The sequence below is a fragment of the Quercus lobata genome, chromosome 4 (genome assembly GCF_001633185.2).
Source record: "Quercus lobata isolate SW786 chromosome 4, ValleyOak3.0 Primary Assembly, whole genome shotgun sequence".
NCBI classification, from domain to species: domain Eukaryota; kingdom Viridiplantae; phylum Streptophyta; class Magnoliopsida; order Fagales; family Fagaceae; genus Quercus; species Quercus lobata.
Window position 1 is genome coordinate 49,297,934 of NC_044907.1, and position 5,934 is coordinate 49,303,867.

Genomic DNA, 5,934 nt, shown 5'->3' on the forward strand with positions numbered 1-5,934 from the left:
ATGTTGGGATACTTCTCTGTTGGCTGAATGACAAAATTGTGTAACAATAACAGTGGAGTAAATAAGCTATGTACAAAGACAGAGAAATTTGATTACGTAACTAACTATCACATATATTGAAGTCTTCTAACATATAACAATCTTTTTGAAGAATCTTCTTACAAGCTGGGTGTTAATATGATATGTACACCCAAACTTGTGGAACTTTAACCACATATATGAATTGTTTTTTCCATTTTTCATACATTATACTTCCATTCTCATTTTTCCATTTAAAGGCAGTCCTTTTTTTATGTTTCCCAAATGAATTTTTTTTTTTAGAAATACTAGAACACAAAAAAATTGAAAATGTAGTTGGTCCTCTCTCTCACTTCTTTACACAATGTCGACTGGGTATATGAAATTTATTGAGAAAAGTGTTTCATTGATTTGAGTAAAAATAGATAATTACAAGTGTTTATATACAACACTAAGCAACTAACTCAAGCCAAAAACTAACTTAGTTGATCTAACAAACTTCGTAACTAACTACTAGAGGTGTACACTTAAGTCAATCACATGTAGCTCACATGTTCACTAACCAATACTATACTACATGTAGTTTTTATGCTTAAGCTACTTGTTGTTGAGCTCTACTTCAGCTCTACAACTATCTGGACTTTTTGCTTCAGCTCTGCAACTATCTGGATCACTTTGTTGCTCTAGTTTCTTTGATTTTTGATACTCCCCCTCAGGATGGACATCATGAGAATGAATGTTGGAGATGCCCATCCTGGTAAGAAGACCATAAAACTGATTCCAACTCAAAGCATTTTTTAGCAAATCAGCTAACTAATATTGAGTTCTAATATCCATTAGCTTTATAACTGCTGCTTGCACCTTATCCCTCACAATGTGACAGTCTATCTCAATATGCTTTGTACGCTAATGAAATACTGGATTAGTGCCTATGTGGATTGCTGCTTGAGAATCACTGAACAATAAGGCAGCTTGATTGTGTTTAACATTCAAATCCTTAAGTAAATACAGAATCCATGTCACTTCACACACTGCAACAGCCATTGCTCGGTACTTCGCTTTTGCCATGGACCTTGAAACTGTGTTTTGCTTCTTAGATTTCCAAGAAATCAAAGAGTCACCAAGAAATACACAGTAATCTGTGATGGACCTCCTAGAATCAATGCATATAGCCCAATCTACATCTGCAAAGGCTTTGATGTGTAAGGAGGATTGAGTTGAAAAGAACAAGCCTTGTCCTAATGTATCTTTAAGATATTGAATTACCCTATAGGTTGCCTTGAGGTGAGGCTTTCTAGGCTTAGACATAAACTGGCTCAACCTATGTACTGAGTAAGTGATATTTGGCCTGGAAATAATAAGAAATAGCAGCCTCCCTATCAATCTTCTACACATACTAGCATTAGCCAATAACTTGCATTCATCTTTGCTTAGTTTAAAATTGACCTCCATGGGAGTTTTAACAGGCTTACATCCAAGCATTCCCACATCATTGATCACTTCAAGGGCATACTTTGTCTGACATAATGAAATGCCTTTCTCAGACCTAGCCATTTCCAAACCCAAGAAGTATTTCAGACTGCCCAGATTCTTCAATTTGAATTGCTTATCTAAGACAACCTTCAAGTCTACAACAGATTGAGGATCATTGCTGGCAATGAGTATATCATCAACATATACCAAAAGTGCCATGAAAGAAACTCCGGATTGCTTGGTGAACAAAGAATAATCTGCCTTAAACTGTAGAAAACCATGTTGCAATAGAGTGGTTGAAAACTTGGAATACCATTGCCTTAAGGCTTGTTTAAGGCCATACAAGGACTTATTCAATTTGCACACAAGCTCCCCCTTGCTGGACAGGCCTGAAGGAAGACACATATACACTTCTTCATGCAAATCACCATGAAGAAACGCATTATTTACATCCAATTGGTGAAGAGTCTAGCCTTGCTCAGCAGCCAAAGATAAGAAAAGCTTGACAATCACCATCTTGGCAACAAGAGAGAAGGTCTCAGTATAATCCAAACCCTCCTGTTGAGTATAACCTTTGGCAACCAACCTTCCTTTGTATCTCTCTACACTACCATCAGAATTGTATTTGATTTTGAAGACCCACTTACAACGAACAGCCCTTTTATTAGGAGGCAAAGGAACAAGAGACCAAGTGTTATTAAGTTCTAAAGCCTGAAGTTTAGCTACCATGGTAGCATCCCAAATAGGATCACCAATGACTTGATGGTAAAACTGTGGTTCCTGAAGAGTAGAGATAATATTGCAAAAATGAGAGTAAGAAGGAAAGAGTTTGTGATTAGAAATATAATTGGCAATGGGGTATTTTGTGGAAGTAGCATTGCACTTATAGGCTTGAAGATAAGCAGGTGGTCTAGAAACTCTAAACCTCCTAGGGAGAGGATCACGAACATGACTAGCTGGAAGAGAATCAGAAGCATGATTAGGTTCAATGGACAAAGAAGGAGTAAGATCAGGAATAGGATCAAACTTGCCTCTATTATGAGAAAGAGTAGAAGCAAAACATAGACAACCAAACACCTAGAGATGTGAATAATCTAGAATTTGATTGTAAAGAAGCTCAAAAGGAGATTTGTTGTTCAAAAGAGGGTAACGAAGTCTATTTATAAGATGCACAGTAGTGAGGATATAGTCACCCCAATAAGCAATAGGAATGTTTGATTGAAGCCTAAAAGCTCTTGCAACACAAAGTATATGTGGATGTTTCCTCTCCACAATAGAATTCTGTTATGGAGTGGCAACACAACTATGCTGATGAATGATGCCATGAAGCTTAAAGAAGTCAATCATTTGAAACTCAAGCCCATTGTCTATCCTAAAGACCTTAATAGACTTACCAAATTGAGTTTTTAATCATGGTATAAAAATATTGTAATAGAGATCTAGTTTCAGACTTAGATTTCATAAGATAAACCCAAGTTGATCTAGTACAATCATTAACAATGGTAAGGAAATACTTGTGACCTGCAACAGTAGGTACCACATAAGGCCCCCAAATGTCACAATGTATCAAATCAAAAGGAAATTCAAAAACATGATTATGAAAAGGAAAATGAAGCCTTTTATGCTTAGCTAAAGGGCAAATTTCACAAATTTCATTAGAGATAGAAGTGAGATCAGGAAGTACACTCTTCAAAATAGAAATCTCAGCATCAGAGGGATGCCCAAGTCTGGAATGCCAGACAGAAGTTGGAATCTTAACATTATTGATTACATGAGACTTATTTGTACTAAAAATGGAATGAAAAACAAAATTAAAAACAAATTGGAATGATGGAGTAGCATGGGACTAAGTTGGAATGGCACAAGTATCAGAAGGGCTATGTTGAAGGAGATACAATCCATCATGAACTTCACCCACACCAATTGTCCTCCAGCAATTGAGGTCCTGAACGAAATAGAAGGTAGACAAGAAAATAAGACAACAATGCATTTTCTTGGTGAGTTGGCTGACTGATAAAAGGTTGAAAGAGAAAGATGGAACACAAAGCAAATTGGTTAAGATCAGATTTTTAGAAAGACATATAGAACCAATATGAGTTACCAAAGCAGTCTCATTATTAGGAAGTTCAACCACACAATTAACAGCAGTAAAATCAGTCAATAGATGAACAGAATACACTATATGATCTGTTGCACCAGTGTCAATGACCCAAGTATTACCACCAAAAGCTGTTCTATGCACAATTTGGGCAGAAAAGATTGAATGCCTCAAATCAAGACTAGTAGAACTTAACATACCTGCCATGGCAAGAGCATCTGTGGTACTAGAAGAAGAAGGAACAACTAGATTAAGCTTAATCACATTATTGGCCATGTGTGCTTATTGCCCATATTGAAATGAGTCTCCTTGCCCCCAAAGTTGAGATGAACAGCTTGCATTTGAGTCCCTAACATGGTAAAAAACTACTGACATTGCTCTTGAGTGAAAGGAAAAGTAGTAGATGGAGGACCATTGTCTGCACAAGCTTCTTAAACATTGACTTGATTCACCATAAAGTTCTTGCCTTTACGTTTGAAGCCTGGAGGAAAACCATGTAGCTTGAAGCATTTTTCCATGACATGTCCAAGCTTCCCACAGTAAGTACATATAGGTCTGTCTTTGCCTTTGGAATTCTTTCCTCCATAAACACCATAATTACCAAAGAATCCAAGAAAATTGGAATTGGAATTGACATTAGAACCCTTCACTGCTAGAGTAGAAGATTCTGTGGACAAAATTGCCAAGCCCTACACTCCTTTGCCTCTCTTCTTAAATCAACAAGGAATAGACTTTATTAATGGTTGGCAATGATTCTATTAACAAGATCTGCCCTTTGATCTGAAAGTACTCGTTGAGCCCCATTAGAAATTGCATCACTGATTCTTGAAGACAAAGATCTTCAACCTTTTAAGACAGATTACAGGTACACTTTCCACAAGAATAGGTAGGAGTAGGCCTAAAATTCTGAAGTTCATCCCAAAAGAACTTCAAGTAAGTGAAATAATTGGTAACTGAAGACTCACCTTGACACATTGAAACTATGTCTTTTTGAAGCTGGAAAACTCTAGGTCCATTCCCTTGAGAATGTGCATCTCGGAGATCATTCCAGATTTCCAGAGCAATGTCTCTGTAGGTAATACTCACTTGAATCTGAGGTGACACAGCCTTCATCAACCAAGAACCTACCATGTTGCCATAGCGAATCTAAGCATTAACTGCTATTGGAGTCTTTATCAATGGTGAAGAGAGAGTAATGCTACCATTGACAAAGCTAAACTTATTCTTGGCAACCAATGCTTTCTTCATTGAATGAACCCAAGCATGGTAATTCTCACCAATCAACGGTTTAGACACAAGCATGGCTTCAGGATTTTCAATGTGATGAAGAAACAGAGGATTTGAGATATCCTCTATGAGTGCAGGATCTTGCACAGAGGAAGAAGATGAAGTATTAGTTGCTTCAACCTTTGAAGAAGCTTCAAAGCTCTCAAGAACAAACCCTAGAAATTTTGGGGAAAAATAGAGAAGGAAGGCTCTGATACCATATGAAATTTATTGAGAAAAGTATTTCATTGATCTGGACTTTTTCTTCAGCTCTGCAACTATCTAGATCACTTTGCTACTCTAGTTTCTTTGATTTCTGATAGGGTAAGCTATTAATTCTCATTGATTTTACTCGTTTTCATGTTACAAAAAACAAAACAAAACAAAAACCTCTCTTTCTTGTTGGTCAAATGAAAACTTTATTTATTCATTCAGCATAGTAACTAGGTGAAAAAAAGGGATGTCTACAACAACACAAGACATAAACATACCTATGCAAGAAATCCTCCCAAAGCTGGGCCAATGATCAATCCTATGCCCCATGCTGTACTAACCTGAAGTTAGTCATAATTCATAGTTTTGTTGATATGATCCACTTTCAAGAACTCAACATACATTATACACATAAGTAAGACTCACTGTTGATACTCCTAAAGCTTGGTATTCATCACGGAAAATTTATGTTACATATGCTTGGTAACATGGAGGAAGTTAATGAATGCACATATTGGAAAACTGGATTAAGCGAACCAACAAGTAAAGTTAAAATTTGAGAACACAATCAACTTTCTAGTACTTCCTTACCACGTGAAAGAAATATAAAATACTGAAATTGTACCTTTATTGGTCCAAGTAAGCTGTTCAAACTTCCAAGAAGAAACCTTGTAGTAACAGCCATCCAAAAATTTACACAAAGGCCAAAGAGAGCATTGAAAATTACCCTAAGGAAAAATAAATAAATAAATAAAATAAAATAAAATAACACAAACAAACAGACATTTTAGACATTTTGGAGAAAACATTCAAATTTTATTAGCAAATATATTAATTGGGTAATAGTGGTGTGTACTAACACTGTG

At 36.3% G+C, this 5,934-nt stretch overlaps 1 long non-coding RNA gene across 1 annotated transcript; it reads right to left on the reverse strand.

Annotated features, from left to right (window-relative positions):
• Positions 1-5,548, reverse strand: LOC115986729. The gene is made up of 3 exons (XR_004090825.1): positions 5,495-5,548; positions 5,347-5,409; positions 1-23 (listed from the first exon to the last, which is right to left on the reverse strand). It is a non-coding gene; the product is annotated as an uncharacterized LOC115986729 (long non-coding RNA).
• Between the last annotated feature and the right edge of the window lie 386 nt (positions 5,549-5,934).